The sequence below is a fragment of the Eupeodes corollae genome, chromosome 1, assembly GCF_945859685.1.
Source record: "Eupeodes corollae chromosome 1, idEupCoro1.1, whole genome shotgun sequence".
Taxonomy (NCBI): domain Eukaryota; kingdom Metazoa; phylum Arthropoda; class Insecta; order Diptera; family Syrphidae; genus Eupeodes; species Eupeodes corollae.
Genome location: NC_079147.1, coordinates 131,257,518 through 131,273,884, shown reverse-complemented (window position 1 = coordinate 131,273,884; position 16,367 = coordinate 131,257,518). Strand labels below are relative to the sequence as shown.

General features: G+C 31.3%; 1 protein-coding gene across 4 annotated transcripts in view; it reads right to left on the bottom strand.

The window, feature by feature from the left end:
- The window catches only part of LOC129943035 (uncharacterized), a 92,109-nt gene extending 83,805 nt beyond the window's left edge, over window positions 1-8,304 (bottom strand). Inside the window, exons 1-2 of one of the 4 annotated variants that reach the window (XM_056052239.1) lie at window positions 8,192-8,304; window positions 7,379-7,711 (exon numbers count right to left, since the gene is read on the bottom strand). The gene's annotated coding sequence lies outside the window, so the exon portion shown is untranslated. Of the gene's footprint in view, window positions 1-7,378; window positions 7,712-8,106 lie in introns of all 4 variants that reach the window. The other 3 variants (XM_056052237.1, XM_056052238.1, XM_056052240.1) reach the window with 3 other exon arrangements.
- Between the last annotated feature and the right edge of the window lie 8,063 nt (window positions 8,305-16,367).

Sequence of the window (16,367 nt, the reverse complement as noted above, 5' to 3'; positions counted from 1 at the left end):
GTTTTGGTGGCTTCAATCGGCACTTGATAGTGGGTAGTCCGGATGGGGTTTCAAGCCTTGGCTGGCTTACATACTTGTTTTATAGTTTTAGGGTATAGTTTTAAGTATGATAGGAAAAAAAATAAAAAAAAGTGAAAAATTTTATTTACCCAAATACCAAACAAAAAATCAATCGAATTCAATTGAATATACACTGCACATGGAGATTTCATACCAATTGGTAACAACATAAAATAATAAAGGAAATTGTCTATTTTTTAAATAAAACTAACACAAATATTTGCCACCACCCGCATTTTATGAACAAAAAACAGTATATGTATCTAACTTTCGGAATAATTTTATTTAATATAGGATAACGTCTTATACAAAATATTATTGTGAAAATTCCCCCAAAAATTTCAATTGACAGTTTAAAAAAGAATTAAAATTACGTTTGTAATACATATCTCAAAAAACAGATACCTTTATACCTTAAAAGGTTCACAGTCTGTCTGTGTGTCCTCGACGATTGGGTTGAAACTTGGAAAATAAGGTTTTATAGAACTTGGAAAATAAGGTTTTGAGCAGATCCGCATACATAATGCGTTTTTTTCCTCGTACAAGTGTTTTGATCAAAAATCGTGAATTCGATTTAATGAAAAAAGACGCAATAGGTTTTCAGCTCGGCTTTTTTAGCTCGGCTTCTTTCAATATAAAAATGAATGTTTTTATAGCTCTAGAAGGATACCCCTTTAGTACCGTTATTTTGTTTTTAATTTTTTTCAGAAACTATTTGAATAATATTTTTTCTGACAAAATCTTAATATAAATAAATATCATGATCAACAATTTTGTTGGATATTCAAATTTTGATATTTCAAAAACAGGTCAATATTTTTTTAAGGAATTCAAATGTAAAAGTTTATAAATAAACACTAAACACTGCATACTTAGTTTTAGTTTAGTTTAGTTTATAGGTAATTGTTACTAACACATTAAGATAAATACCAAAAAATATGTTTAAGAACAGAAATTAAATCTTTTTTAAAAAAAGGCACTATCTTCGAAAATAAAATGTAATAAATGAAAAGTATGCCGCCCAATGATGGAGAAGCATCTCCGAAACGCGTATATATTATATATATCCGAAACACAATTTTAAAAATTAAGTTGTATTATTAAAAATTTAAATAAAAAATTAAATATCTTGTATTTATTTCTTTATTTTTCATTATAGTTTAATTGATAAATTAAATTATTTAAGACAAACTTATTTTGCATTTAAATGTTTAAATTCTTAAATAAAGGTACTTTTTTTAACAGTCTTTTTGAATACAGAAGCAATCTTGTGCAATACAATAAGTCATACAGAATATAAATCTTTTATGGTTATAAAGTACATAAGTAATTCCTTTGTCTTTATTAGGCTAGAGAATCAATGCCAAAGTTTTGATTTCTTGACTATTTTGGATTGAATCTTGTTTTTGAACACATTTTTTCCAGTAAAACTTTGGCCCCTAAGGGTGATATTGTTCCATTTTTGCTAAGGAATCTTCTTCTTTTTTGCACTGAATTCAAACGGGCCTCACTATAAAGTGAGACATTTCAGTCAAATTGGTACTTATTCAATTGTAGGGAATATATATATTACTAAGTTGATGTATAGGCCTGCCAGCTTTTGTCGGTTATCCTCTTAGTAATGATGGGTCTTACAATCATAGGATATTTGACGTCAATCTAAATTACTTGCTTTCAAGTTAGTTACTTCGACATGGTTGTTTTATAGAATTTTGCAATCTAGTGCTGAACTCACCTTAGGTAGTCTTCTTTAAATTATGTCACGCAGTTTCATTAAAGTGTTAAAAGAATGTCATCAGCAAAACTTATACATTCTATGTTCTTAAGAACAAGATTTATTTATTACTAGGCTCCATAGTAGGTTTCATAATTCCGCTTCCTGTTGGTTAAGTTTGCCCATCTGGTTACTTGGTTTGCTTTTTTAACGGGCTATTCCTCATTGGTTTTTTCGTTTTAATAGCACTTATCAAAAATTAAACAAAAATGTCAAACCTATTGCAACTCTTTGTTTTCTCAAAACTTTGTGAGTGTCCTGGAAATAAATAATTTTCAACCATCACTTCAATGTATTTCAACATTTCTTTTTTTTCTTGCCTAGACCCAATCTACTCACTCCAGCCTTTAGGTGCACCAATCAGGCAATCAACCTGTATAGTTAGTTTACTATAATTATTTCTTATTTAGGAAGCCAATAAGACTACGGTAATTTTGATACCTTGTTTACTAACCTACATGCGTGGCCCCACAACGCCATAACCTATATCAAAAATCTATGAAAAAATCGATTGAATTGATTGAATAATAAAACATTTTTTATTACAATAAAGTCTTCATATTTCTATAAAGTTTTTAAAAATGGAATTTAACTTTAGTAAATCTTTTCAGATATTTCAAAATTAAAACATAATGTAGATTTCTTTTTGAAAACCCTCTCTGCACATCTTGATGGTATTATCTGTCAAACAGAATTTATTTGATGTTGATTTATCTGTTTGTTATTAAGTTTAAGAAAAATGCAACCCAAACCGACGGACGAATGTTAGTCCTTTTTTATTTGCAGATAATATACAGCTTATCTTCAAAGCAGGAGGATTAGGTATCCCTAATAATAGTGTAAGTTGATTTTTGGGGTTGTGAGAGATTTTTTTTTAGGTTGGAATAAAAAAAGAATTTTGAGTTCAATAACTTTTGAATTGGTTTTTGAAAATAGCATTCGCTGGACAAACTTTAGCATTAGGTTAGATTCGTTAGGTGTTGTAAAAATAAAAAAATTATTACCTTTAAACTAAGAGTGGACAAAATAAATTGTTAAAAGTTGCTATAAAAAAGGAATGTTGCATAATTTGTGAACAAAGTTTAGACAAATATGTATTTATTTGGATGCATAGTAAAGATAAGCTAAATGCTCAAGGCTTCATAATTTTTCTTCCGAAGGTATTCTTTGTGAGGAGATTTTCAAGTGTAAACTTTGTGGTGTTGTATGATTAAATATTCAAGGCCTAATTTCGCCGTTCTGGTTGTTTATTATGACTACACTTTTGTCAACAATACATTTTACTATGTGCATAATTCTTTGATTTATATCGGTACTTCAAAATGAGGTATGGTGAAGGTTTATGTTAAAGTAGTAAACAATTAATTTTACTTCATTTGATGAAATATTTGCTAAGTAGGCTCCATTCCCTTATTACAATAGTGAAAAGATAGCCCTTTATGTAAAATTAGGTTTGGTTTCGAAACAGGAGCCTATTTCTTAAACATTGACAATTGCTAAAAGTATAGTACGAGTACGAAAATAATTTGGTCCCATAGAATTTACGCGATCAAGAACTGGGGGAGCCATAACACTATCTGGTATGGTCGAATAATGACGATCCTCAGTTGGATCTTATATATAATGCGTCGCCGGTGCCCTTGAGATTTTAAACAAAGAATAAATAATGATTTCGAATCTTTAAATGGCCTACAATGTAAGAAAAATGTGTGTATGCGTTATAATTGGAAGTGGAACTTAGCACCATTTACTTGACGATGGACAGTCTTTTTCAAAATCATATCAAATTATCGGTGAGCATTCGTAATTTAATAGCAGAACAACTCAACGAGGAAGAAATCCACAGCGTTTTAGGAGTTTTGAACAATTTGTATATTATACGTTGCTGGAATTGTATGCGTATGTGGATAGAAATGGTGACCATTCAATTAATGCCACGTTTGTATGTGGTGAGAACTTGGAGTTCAATTATTTACTTACTTACTTACTTAAGGTGGCGCTACAGTCCTGTGTGAACTAGGGCCTCACCCAACAAACTTCTCCATCTAGCTCGGTCCCTAGCTAGATGTCTCCAGTTTCACGCTCCAAGTTGGGTGAGGTCACATTCCACTTGTGCGCGCCACCTGATCCTCGGTCTTCCGGGCCGGAGAATTGGTTTCCATGCGCTCTATGTGAACCAGCCATCTTAGTCGCTCTATGTGAACCAGCCATCTTCTGGCTAAGTCTACATCGCATACGGGACCGTAAATCACACGAAAAACTTTTCTCTCGAAGCGACCTAAGGTGTTTTCATCCGCTTTTGTCATAGTCCATGCTTCTGCACCGTATAGCAGGACGGGGATGATAAGGGTCTTATATAGCAACACTTTGGTCTCTCGAGAGAGGACTTTACCACTTAATTGCTTTCTTAGTCCAAAGAAACAGCGGTTAGCAAGAGTTATTCTGCGTTTGATCTCAGCGCTGGTGTTGTTTTCTACGTTTATTTATTTAAAACATTAAAAATGTGGTATATTAAAATTAAAAGACTGCCACCATTCTGTTACTTATAACATGGACATTGGTCGAGAAACGATACAAATTTAAACAAATTTCAAAGGTTTTATTCCATATTTCATCGTTTTTCGATAATAGCACATTTCAAGATTATACGATGTAATTGTCACAGCAATCTGTCAGTAAGCACATTTTAAGATTATACGATGAAATTGTCACAGCAATCTGTCAGTAAGTATAATTAGGTATGACATATGTGTAAGTATATGACAATATTGTTATAATTTATTGGATGTGGAATTGCTTCAATGGACGTCGTACTCATCCTACCTTAACTCTATTGAAAACGTGTGAGGGTGTAAAAGACGTCAATGCTGCATTTATGTAATTAAACGTAGAGTGAAGTTCCGCTTAAAGGCGGTACGAGATGGTTTCATATCACTCAATTAGTTATTAATATTTGCGCCTATTTAGCTGACATAGATAAAATCTGTATTTTCCAAATCTTTTTCAGTTAGCATCATCAAATGATAAATAAACGCCTAGGGTTTTTAAAAAGTGGTATATTAGATCATAAATTGTGTGTGCTTATTCAATTGAACCAGAGTGTATGCAGCAATGTAGTTATCTTAGTTCTTAAACTTCCGCTCACTTGAAGAAATCCAAAGTTTTTTTTAATTTATTTTGAATTTTTACCAACGCATGGTGACACCTGTTTTAAACTACCTACATACATTCCTAAGACATAATACTCAATGTTAAACATAAGAATCTTAGATTTTAACCATTCCATTCAATAAATAAATGACAACAATTATTTTTGGAGAATTTGTCAATTTCTCGCAAGAGGCAGCAGCAGTGAAAAAATAAACATAAGGTGGCACAGGCACGGATTGAACCTAAGACGTCCGACTTGAAAGTCCTACACGTTAACCAGAAAAAGGTGAAAAATATAATTTTTCATATAGTGAAGAGTATTAAACAGGAAAATAGCAGAACAACTTAGAAGATAACTACGAACTTTATCTTTATAACTTTAAAGATAAATAACGAAAGAATTTTAATAAAAATTGATGATATACATACATAATGTTCATAGTTTTTTTTTTCTAACAGAGAGAATTTAACGAATAAAATTGGTGATGACGAATGGCTTTTAAATTCATTATTTATTCCAAACTAAATAAATTTAACTTACAAGCAATTCAATTTGACGGTTCAACATTTGCTATTGTTTCAAAGTCTGCTATTACACAATGAAACTGAATGCATGTTACACTTCAAACAACATAAGCGCAAAAGATAGAAAAAATGCAACTATTTGACGTTTTTCTTTCCTCTTTTCCGTTTTTTTATACTATTCTGCTTCAAATGGTTTCAGAAGAAAACAACTTCGCTAGCATTTTTTTTAAATCATAATCAATGTCGATGGTTTTCGGCAACGATTAGGCTTGATACGCATAAAAACCAAACGAAAATCAAACAAAAATAAAGAGAACTGTCAAATTGGATCTATGACTTTTGTTTGAACGTGTAAAAGCGCTTGTAACAGCGGACAAAAAAATACAGAAGAATTCGAGAGAAGGCGTATGCATCTAGATTGGTCGTGTAGTAGCATAAAGTCTTACTATTTGGCACTTCAACAATGAGTTCAGCAACAATGTGTGATCACGTAACGTAGTAACAAATCGTAATAATGGGCGAATTCATAAACTAGTGACTACTTAGTCAAAATACGACTAGTGTTGTGAATACAAAATTGCAATACAAAGCTAGTCAGTCCAGAACTTATATATTATTGACAAATGTTTAAATTTAACGGGTTATCCATATTGCGGTTTCAAACGCAGAGGGCTAGAATTCGACATCTGTCAAAATAAGTTGTTAAATCATTTTTTTTCAATTGAAAACCTGACATTTACGAAAATCGACCGTTTAACCTATACAAATTATTAAAACTTACTACAAAAATTGTGATTCTGCCACAGCCACACACCGTGCTTCAAGAGGAGACTACGGGTTTCATAATCATCTAACTACGCAACAATTGGCAAAATTGTAAATGTATTGGTTAGAGGCCTGTGCATCATCGTTTCGCTCGTACCACTGAAAATATCGTTGACGAAGGCCCGAATGGGTCGTCGTTCGCAGGAATTAGGGCTGTTTACGGCACATTATGGTTTATTTTGTATTTGCATCTGCACCTATGTACATCCATATAAAGTCCAGCTCACACAACAAAGCCATAGATACGTGGAGAATGGGTGTTTGAACAGCAGGCAACATACGTACATTATACTTTTGAAACTGCAAAATAGAAGACCCTGTATTTTTAAAAGTCCTCATTCTAAATATTTACTACATTATCTTAAACTACCCACCTTACTACTCATTATTAAAAATGTTGTTAAAATGTCGTTGATTTGAAGCAAAACCCTTTATTTGCTTGCATACCTACATACATATTTTAATAACCTACAATAGATGAGTGAATAATTTCTATTTGAAATGTTTTTCATTGAAAACAAGTGCTACCTTGAAATGTGTTTCATTGAAAACAAGTGCTACCCACTAATCGGTCCAAAGAAAACTCAACTTGAACTTTAACACAGCAATGGATTTATTCAAGCGACCGGGAGTGTCTTTATCTATCTTGTCTTTATATTTATAAAATCAACCACAGTGCGTCGAGGTTTCTTTTATTTGCAGTAAAGGCAGTTAAACTTTTATAAATTATTGTGAGTAATGTTGTTGCTGCACCTGAATACCTTTAATACGAGTATATGTAGGTACAAAAAACTACTTATATTTTTGTATATTGATACTAAAATTAAATGCGTTCAATTTATTTACCCACTTAATCAGCTATATTTAGATACCTACATATCCTAAATTTAATTTTGATATGTTTTTCGTATTATCGTGCAAATAAACTTAAAAGACGCTTTTGATTAGGTTTGGCAAACACGAATGTTTCAACTTTGAAATTACTGCCAATGACTAAAAACTGGTTTGTATGAAAAAAGTAAACAATTTGTTGACATCACTCACCGTCAGTTTTAGTAAATAAAACACCTACATTCCTTTTAGTTACACATTGTTCGTTTGTTTGTAGTCGAAATAATTAAATAATATTTGTATAAGTAAAAATTATGGTATTGGGATGCACGGTATTTAAACATACAATATGTATTTATAAATTATAGCTTTTTATTATTTTTATTTGAGGAAAACTATCTTTAACCGACGCGACGACGACTTATTTAGCTAAGTAGGTACATATCTCTACATAGCTCACAATATTTTTTTTTTTTAATTTATCACAATATTACAAAAATCATTAAGCTGGAAGATAATTTGTTTGAGTAGATACCCATAACCTACCTACAAACAAAATATTATTACATATTCAAATTTGTTGAAAGAAAATAAATAAAAATGTGTATATAAATTGCTCGGTACTTAGAACATACAAATGTACGTATGTTAAAATATTTAATATTAGGTAGGTAGGTTAGGTACCTTACCCAAGCAATTTTATTTTGATCAAGTAGGTATGAAGAACAACACGTTTGCAGAAAATATTTGTTTTCTTTTATTTTTAGATCATTTTCTCAGAAAATGGAAAAAATGTGTCAGGTAATCTACTATAATTTTTATAACACTACTCTTGAAACAATTGCACATATGTAACACTAAACAAAAAAAAAAACAATCACAAAATTATTATATAGGTATGTATCAGAAATATTGAGATACAAATTTTAAAGGATAAAGACCATGAGGCGTTTGCGAAAAGTGGGCCAACAGGAAGCTGATTATAACAGTTGGTAAAACAGAGGCATTATTGAAACGCACTCACACGATTGAAGAAAAACAAAAATACGATGGTGAAGCAAAGAAACCCGTCCGACGTTAAAAACTCTTACAATATGACTAAAAACTAAAATGCACCGGGGAGTAAATTCCCAACGGTGCTCTCACAGTGTAGTGTGTAATGTAATGTTAAGTGTGTAGTGTCTTTCTAGTGTATATGCTTTTAGTGCTTCTGCTTCACAGAAAACTTTCAACTTTCATGCAAGATTGCAAGAGCTTAGGTTCCACACGAAGCTCTTGCAAGATGTAGTCCCATACCAATCCATAGAAATACATACAGCTTTCAGTTAATAAAATATTATACACAGATTTGTTTTGTGTTGAAGTTGGGCTGTGAACGTTTTAATTACATGTATGAATGAATGTATATACGTATGCGTGTATATATGTATAAGTGAGATGTGGGAGTAAATATTATTACACAACAAGAACAGTTATTCGAATGTAATTTGGACACAGTTTTTCTTTTTGTAAACCGAAACAATACCAACAAGTTTCTTTTTATGTCATGAAAGAGAATTTTATGGATATGTTGATGCTTTCCGCTAATATCATGATACATTACATACTTATACAAAATAATATGAATACCTATGAGATAGTAGGCTTTTATATTTATATACCTACATAAATAAAAATGGAATATATAGAAAATATTAGAGAGGAGAGTCAAAAAAGAATATTTATTTAGGGATCTGCCATACAATTTTATAATAAACTAATTTATTGAACCAGATAACAATTGAAATTTGTTACATAGGTATGTTTTTAGGTAAATAATATTATCTACAGTGGGGAGCACAAATGCGTACATGTTTATGCAGGGTTATCCATTTTTTAGTTTCAAAAGTAAACGTAAAAAAGAGGCTGGGATGCGACCCACACTAATAACTTCCTATCCCGTCTGTCGATTTGTCTTGCTTAAAAGTTTGTAGGTTTTTGTCTTTTTTTAATATAGGTATCAATTATTAAAAAAAAATGATTACAAACAATATTTTGCATATAATGAAATAGTTTGATTTCAAAATCTATTACAGTTAACGAGATTCTTAGCCATAAACCAATTTTTAGCAATTTTAGAAACATTTCTTAAAAGTTTTTATTTCTCATATAAGCAAATACAAATTTGATAAATTAAATTGATATAAAGTCAATATCTTCTATTGTCGCGAGATGTCGAGAACCGAACATCAATGTTTACAAAATATGCGTACTTTTTTATAAAAAACGGACTATTGGATTTTTATACAAAATTTACTAATTGTCAAAACAAATTAGTTTGAAGTTACTATTTTTAATTTTTGAAAAGATATTTAAGTCTAAGGTAAATTTGTACTAAGTTTTAGTACTGTTTTTTTTTTAGGTTTTTATTATTAAAAAAAAACTGTCAATTCGATTTTTCTCAAAATTGTACTGATTGCTGAAAAGCCATAATCTCTAGATTTTTTTTTTAAACTGTCAATTCGATTTTTCTAAAATTATGTGGAGTGTTGAAAACATTATTTCTTATAAGACAACATTAGTTTCAAGCCATAATCTCAAATTTTTGAAAATATTTGTGTGAAAATCATTTCTTACAAACTTTTAGTAATGTTTTTTTTTTAGGTTTTTATTTTTTGTAAAAAAAGCTCTGAATTCGATTTCTCTCAAAATTTTACCGAATGTTAGAAACAATATTTTTTATAAGAACAAATTATTTGAAGTCAATATCCCAAATTTTTGAAAAGATATTTAAGTCGAAAATACATTTTTAAGAACTTTTAGTAATTTATTTTTTAGGCTTTTATCTTTTGTTAAAAAAAAAAAAACGGGGAAAGTAACTCAGGCTAAAAAGTTTAATTACGGATTTGTATAGAACAGCTAAAAACAAACATGTTTTACTACAGGAGGTGGGGTTTATCTCCCCGTTTAGGAGGTAGGGGCAATTTAAAAAAATATGTACATACGTTAAATGGAAACAAATTATTAAATAATATTGGTAATACTTACAACTAAGTTTATACATTTTTCAAAGCCGAAACTTCTGTCTATTAGCTTGTCAAGTCAAAACTATGCATAGTTTAAAAAAAAATGTTAAACTCAAAGTTTGTGCAAAAACAAAGGGTAATTTTTCAAAACTTTAAGATAATAGAACAGATTGTTGGCTTTAAAAATGTATAAAACTTAATTGTAAGTATTACAGTTATTTAGTAACTATTTTTTTTTAAATTACCCCTCCCGACTAAAGGAGGAGTTAGGCCCCTCCCATAGTAAAAAATGCTTGCTTTTAACTGTTCCATACAAATCCGTTATAATATCTTCTCGCCTGAGTTATCGTACTCTTGCCTTTAGTTTTTAAATTTTTATAAAAAAAAAAACCAGTCAATTCGGCATTTTTCAAAATTTTAACAGATGTCAAAAACGTTATTCTTTACTGCACACAATTATTTTGGAGATAAAATCGTTTTTTGTCCGTAAAATATTCAGGGTAACAAATATTTTTTCAGTTTCTTTTTTTTTCTTTTTCGATTTTTTATGTTTGGAATGTTTGTCCAAAAATATACTAATTTGGTATCACGTCATAATAATTTAAAATATAATTTAACTCGCTAGAGTTATTGGTTAGTGAGATATTTTGGGTAAACCAAAATCTTCTGCATAATTAGTCGATAAATCTACCGGTTCTTGAGCTATGGACGACGAAAAAACGTCGCGAACGTACGGGCGTACAAACGTATGTACACACACACGCACGCACATACAGAAATCTTTTATTTCGGACCGATTACAATAACTTCCTATGGGAAGTTAATAAAACCCATATAAAATGTTTTCTTTTTTTTTAATAACAAACAAACAAATAACCGAGGATAGAAATTACAACCGGGCCATGGCTATAGGCCGAAGGCCATGATCAAGCCAAGCCATGGGAAGTAATTTCTAAGCTGTTTAATTGTTGGATATTTTTGGGCCCTTTTGCACCGCTTGCACATTGTGTTTTTATTTTAACCATGCCTAATCGAAAATATTAAAAGTAAAAGTAAATTGATAAAATAATTTCATAGCTATTTAAAATAATGAGAAAACTATCACGACAAACTGTCATGATGGAGATTGGCTTTAAAAAAGATTGCTAAGCAGCTTAAGGGGGTATTCTGGTCTAGAAATTAAAAAAATCGATTTTTTTTTTCTTTTCATATTTTCATAGTTTAATTATTTAAGAATATGTCTACGAAAGGATTTTCCCAAATTCAAATTATTTTCGGAGAAATAAGTATTTTGCTGAGCAGCCATCCAAATCGGTTGGGCTGCAACTAATAGAACAAAAGACATAATGGGGTACTTTAAACGCGTTTTTCTCAGAACTGTCTTTTTGAATCTGATACCCACGATTTCTCAGGTTCTGCAGAACCGATTTACTTGAAATTTTAAGAGATTCTTCTTTAGGGACTTGTCTACGTCCGGAACTACGGCCATCCCCAAATTTTCATTTTTAATATTTTTAACAAATCGAAGAATGTTCAAAAAAATGGTAAATTTTTTATATTTTTCTTTAGACAGCCGCCATTTTGTAAAAAGAAATGTTTGTAACTTTTCCGTAGTTCCAGACATTGCGACATTATTGTAGATTAATAATCTTTTTTAGTTTTTGATTTCAGATTTCTAGGAGAGTTAAAATCGTGGGTATGGTCACGCACCAAATTTTTGAGACGCACCACTCCATGAACTGATAACTAACGGAATTTTGATTTTTTTTTTTACTTTTTTATTTTTTTTGTATGCTTCTAATGTGAATAAATAATGTATAAAAAAATGTATGGTAAAATTGTTGCTTGTTTTTTTCTACAGCACTTCAAAAATTACCTAAAATTCATGTCTCTAGACCAGAATACCCCCTTAATATAAGCCAATCAGTAGGCATTAGAGTTAAGAAAAGGAATTAAGATTTGAACCAAAAGCTCAAGCCAAGTAAAACAATACTAACGGCTGCGGACGCACGTCTCATGGTAACACAGACAAAAAGAGAACAGTTTTTAACACCAAAGGATGCTTCTATATCTATTAATAAGCCCGTTTAGCCGATGGACTGCAAGAAGAGCCCTCCATGACATTGGCTGCATCTCAATTGTAAATGCACAGTTAAAATTTGCTAGAGAACAAATTGAACAATCGATGACTGCAAGCGTATGTTGCGGTCAGATAAGTCAAAATTTAATCAGTATCAGTCCGAAGGCAACCAATATTTCTGGTCCTATACAGAACGAAAAAGTGATCCTTTTGACTATTTTGGTAATCAATATGACTATTTGGTAGTCAATTTTCAGCCGATAGCAGCGATAGTTTTTTACAATCTGGTAGTCAAAATGACAACTGTAGTAGTGAATATGACAACTTAGGTTGAAGGAAATTGAAACTACAGTTTTCATATTGAATAATGTGTTAGTCAATACGACAACTGCCGCAGTCTATAGGACAATTGCGGTAGTGAATGTGACAATTTATCCTCGATAGTCAATTTTGGTAGTCAATATGAAGTTGTTGTATTGACTTTTTGACTTTTGTTGTCATATTGACTACCCAAAATTGACTATCGAAAATTGTTCTATTGACTATCCAGTAGTCAATTTGTTTAAAATAAAGTTTTTTTATATTGACTATATTGATAGTCAATATATCATATTGACTATATTGATAGTCAATGCTACAATTTGGCCAAATTTCAAGTTGACTATCGACCATTAATTTGATATGATAACTATTTTTTCTGTGTAAGGAGACCATGTAAGGAGATTATGGTTTATACAATCGTCCAACGCGCCGTTTGCACTTTGTCGTGTTCGGGGCAATTTTGTATGATTTTTACCATGATAATTGAAAATGCAAAATTAAAAGTGCTCGAAATGCAATTTTATTGGTATAAATAATGCTACAATTTTCTGTTTCATTCAAATGTGTTCTATTAGTAGAAGCAATAGCAGTAATTCAAGTGTTTGTTTGTACAATTGTTCAGAAAATAAAGTCCGCGAAGAAAGTTTCGACTCGGAGTCCAGTTACCATCGAGGACAATTAACAGACACGGTTGTCACTTGAAAAAAATTTGCATGACCAAAGCTGAAAATAAAAATGACGACGAAAGCCAACAATTCCGTTCTCCCGACTTAGACGAAGTAAAAATTGCCATATCTAAACTGAAGTTTAATAAAGCCGCTGGAGCGGATGGCTTGAATACCGAGCTCTTTAAAGCAGCTGAAGATAAGTTGGTTAGGAGCATGCACCAACTTATCTGTAAGATATGGTCGGAAAAAAGCATGTCCGGTGAATGGAACCTCAGGATTGTTTGCCCGATCCTGAAAAAGGAGACTCTCTAAACTGAACCAACTATAGAGGCATCAATCTATTTAATATCGCTTAAAAAATCTTCTCTTCCATAATATGTGAACGTCTTAAAGCCATCGTCAACAAACTGATAGATCCTTATCAGTTTGGTTTTAGACTAGAACCACCATCTTCTCATCGATTTCAAGGCCGCATATGACAGCATCTACAGGGACGAGCTGTATAGAGCCATTTCCAGTTTAAGCATCCTTACCAAACTCGTCCCTTTGTTCAGAATGACTGTGCGCTACTAGATAAAGGTTGGAAACAACTTAACAGAACCTTTCATGTCAAAAAAGGTTTTAGACCAGGTGATGCGCTGTCATGTGATTTTTTTAACATCGTGCTTGAAAGAATAGTACAGAGCTCACACGTCAACACTAAAGGCACTATCTTTCAAAAGTCGGTCCAATTACTAGCATATGCTGATGACATTGACATAATTAGAAGAACTCAGCGTGATGTTAATGAGGCTTTTGTGAGTATTGAGGCAGAGGCGGCAAAAATGGGTTTAACGGTTAATGAGGGAAAAACAAAGTACATGGTGTCGTCAAGAAAGGACCAAACGTCACCATCGCCAGACGTAACTTTGAGGTAGTAAAGTACTTCGTCTACTTCTAGGCTCCGCTTTAAACGCAGAAAACAACACCAGCGCTGAGATCAAATGCAGAATAACTCTTGCTAACCACTGTTTCTTTGGATTAAGAAAGCAATTGAATGGTAAAGTCCTCTCTCTGGGGACCAAAATGCAGAAGCATGGACTATGACAAAATCGGATGAAAGCACCTTGGATTTGGTAATAATTAGATCTTTAAAGGTTCTTATGTCAAAGATTGGAAATCTCAAGTGTGTTCATCGGTTGGAAAAAAAGCTTTTGTATACTATATGGATTTTAAGCAATAAAAGAGAGTTCAGCACACAAATCATTTTGTGAGATTCTGGATTTGTTGTGTTCCCTTTTGCCATCAAAAAGCCAATATAATGATATATCCCGTAAAATGTTCCTAAAATGTTTGACATATTCAATTCATCATTTTGAATAACACATACATAAATATTCTAATAAAGGTATTTCGAGAAAAATCAGAAGGTAATATTCCCGAAATCGTTGGTGCGATAGATGGGTGTCACATTCAAATCAAACAGCCGGTCCAGAACGTTATACACTACTACAACAGAAAAAATACCCATTCAATTATTTTACAAGGTACACTTAATATGTATTAATTTTAACAAATATATATACATATCAATTTCTTTAACAGTAGTTTGTGACCATCGACCTTTTCGAAAGGCAAATCAATTTTAATATCCAAATTCAAGTCACAATATGGAGAGCCAAGAAAGAAGCAGCCGTGCTAGAAAAAGAAACTTCTAGTTGGACAATTTTTAAAAATAACATACTTTTTTCAATAAATTGTTTTATTTGTACTTTGTATACAAAAAAAGGAACTTTGGTTTGTCTTCATGGCTAAAAATCTTACTAATAAACTTATAGCTAACTTTCTTAGAAATAAAAATAACACACTTACTAAACTTTTAAGATAAAAAAAAATAATTCACTTAAAAAAAGTATTTTATCACAGTTTAAAAAAAAAATATTACAGAATTCATTAATTAACAAAATTAGGTGTTCAGCTCGGAAAAATTCCCACCTAGCTGAATTTTGGTACACATCTTTTTTATATTGTTGTTAACAATGTGTAAAAAGTCGACCTCGATATCATGAGGTCAAAGTTCATGGAATTGGCCTTTTTTAATATCTCGTTTTTTATTGGTCGTACAAAATAAAGTTTTAGGCACAAATTGTAGAGGAGGTAATTATCTACAAAAATGGTCTTGTAACATTTTCACGTTAAGTTGATAGTTTTTCCGTTATAAGGCAAACAAAGTGTACACTTTTAATGAAATATGATTTTTCGCTAAAAACAAGTAGCCTTTGCGCTAATATCTCGCTTCATACTGTTTGTACAGTAAAAAGTCTTAAACAAAAATTGTAGAGGACAAAATTATCTACAAAATGGTTGTATATATACATATATATCCAATCGCACTTGCGCTATCCAAATTTGTACGTTTACCATACAAAATTACAATAATATAGGTATAATATTATATCATATTATTAACGATAATAATAATGCATTTGTTTCCACACCACCATTGAGGTAGAAGCAGGGGTGCATTTTTTTCATGGTTTCCCCAATAATTGTTAAATAGTTATTATAGGTATCATAGTTATCGTCCAAACAAAGTAATAAATATTACATTTAAATTAATATTAATCATCAACATCGCTCTCGTCTTCATGCATTTCTCTTCTTCTTCGTCATTTTGATCTTCTTCATTTTTTCAAAATTCTATGTATTGTATTCTTCCGTTAAATCCGCTGAAAAACCGTCAAGTGTGTCTATATTGCTATCTAAAGCATTATCGGAACTTGAATTTAAACATGACTGCCCACGACAATGTCCACAAATAATCGAAAATTTGATACCATTTTTTTTGAAACTGCAGTTAGTAATATTAATAAATATATTTTTTTAGCTTATTATTGAATTGAAATAATTTAAGATCACTCAAAATAACTCAAATTTATCTTCCTTCGTATTTTCTGCATTTTGTGCCCTTAAATTTTGTTCCATGAATGCTTCGGCATACACTGGACCTGAAACAAAATTGCTAAGTGAATTGTTTTGTTTATTGCGCTTAAAAAAAATTACCTGTTAAGATTTGATTGCAAAGTTCTTCAGCTGCCTCTATTTCGTAGTTTATTTCTAAGTACTGAACTAAAAGTTTTATTTTGAAT